The following is a 2,228-nucleotide window of genomic DNA, read 5'->3' as shown; positions in this document are numbered from 1 at the left end:
ATATGGAAACACAAACAATAGAATGTCATATTTTAGATTTCTAAAAGACTTCAAAGTGAAGAGTATACATTTTTTAAATGCTACATAATGCTACATAATGACAAGATGACAGGTTGTGACAAATAGCATTTTAAAAGCTCTACTAATAATGGAACGGAAGGTGTCATTTCCCTATAATTTTATAAATGTCATTAATTTACTATATCTGGATACAACACATTACCAAACAGATGTTCATCAAAGACTAAATCATTTTTAATGGAACATAATATTTTGATCCTACATCTATCAATCATTTTTTTTTGACCTAACATTTATAGTCTCACTAAACAATTTAGCAGTTTTTCAACAAAATAAAAAAAAAAAAAAATAGGATAAAAAGTCGTGTTTGGAAAAGTAGATTTTCTTTGAAATTTGCATTTAAATGAAAATATTTGCTGATAGTTTTAAAACTTTAAATGTAATTTTATATATATCTGACCTATCAGATGATATAAAATTTTTGGAGAAAATATGACTTATTTTTTTGATCTGGGTTGAAGGTATTAATAAAGAGCAACTGTTTGTATTATTTGTATTGTGATATCTTAGTTAATAAACATGAATAACTGGTATAAAATATGTTTTTTTAAAAATTTTATTTATTTACTTGACAGAGATCACAGGAAGGCAGAGAGGGCAGGCAGAGAGAGAGGAATGGAAGCAGGCTCCCTGCTGAGAAGAGAGCCCACTGTGGGACTCAATCCCAGGAACCTGGAATCATAACCTGAGCCAAAGGCAGAGATTTTAACCCACTGAGCCACCCAGGCACCCTAAAATATGTTCTTTTTTAATATAGAATTATAGTTCTTGCCTACATATGGAACTAGCTGGAACTGAATGCCTCCTTCAAAGTCAGCTCTGGAGAAAATATGCAAGTGTAATATAGAACTATTTTGGATATGTACCAAAAACAAAGAAATGATGATGAAAATCCTTAAAAGACTCAAAGTTGCTCTTGACTGGTATGTTTCAAGCTCTATTCCTGGTTTGAGGATAGGTTTTAACAGGGCTGTCACTGTAGAAATCAGCTGGATGTTTAGAGGCGATCAGAACTGTACAAAAACCTTGAAGGGGTAAAGACTTGAAAATTCTTTAGAGAGATTAGCTCCCTAAGGCATTATTCATCCACACATTTTCCTCCAAACAATTAAGACTGATGGATGAGGGGCACCTGAGGGGCTCTCTCATCACGTAGGTGGTGGGTTAAGCCTCTGCCTTCATCTCAAGTCATGGTCTCTGGGTCCTGGGATCCAGCCCCACATCGGGCTCTGCTCAAAAGGAAGCCTGCTTCCCTCCCTGCTTGCTTGCCTCTCTGCTTACTTGTGATCTCTCTCTCTCTCTCTCTCTCTGTCCAATAAATAAATAAAATCTTAAAAAAAAGGCTGATGGATGATAAATTATGAAAACTGCTCCCTCCAAATGATGCTTCTTCATAAGGATTTAAGAATTTAAAATTGTAAGAATTTAAAATTGAAACTTGATCGTCGGATTTATGTTACAGAATGACATCAAGTGCAGGCAGTTATTATTAGATCTGAAGTATTTGTGATTCTGAATTCTTGGCCTCATTAGTAAATTTATTTTTAAATTCTCCCATGGAGTGATGATTGGCCTTCAGTCTTTCATTGATGTACATCATTGGGTCAAATGAGATGTGTGTGCCCAGAACTATATATACTCTTCTTTGTATTTCACTGGAGATGGCATTTCTGAGTTTTGTTCAATTGAATTTGGACAGATGTTTTAATAGTCACTTCTAGAGTTGGCCCTGGAGAATATCTTCCTTTTTTTTTTCTCTTCCCTATTCTCTGAAAAACCCTGACTAATTCACATTATCACAGTGATATCACAATTCAAGTTTTTCCAAACACTATAGCTGCAAAATAGAAGGAAGCTACTCAGAATGTAATGCTATTGTGAATGATTGCGAAAGAAAACATTATTATAATTAAGCTACCAGGTTTTAATGTATTTTATTGTTGCTTAGAAAATCCTAGCATACCCAGACTTTACAGAGATTTGATGATCCTAAGAGGAGCTGAACTCATGGACCAAAATATGTACATAAGAAGTACAATTACTTACCTAAAAAAGATGATGTGGTTAACTTTATATGGCAATCCAAGTGTTATTGGAACAGGAATTTTAAAAATAGCTTAGGGGCGCCTAGGTGGCTCAGTGGATTA

Source organism: Mustela putorius, unplaced genomic scaffold (genome assembly GCF_011764305.1).
Source record: "Mustela putorius furo isolate JIRA1106 unplaced genomic scaffold, ASM1176430v1.1 tig00000988_pilon_pilon_pilon, whole genome shotgun sequence".
NCBI lineage: Eukaryota > Metazoa > Chordata > Mammalia > Carnivora > Mustelidae > Mustela > Mustela putorius.
Note: the sequence above shows the minus strand (reverse complement) of the source record.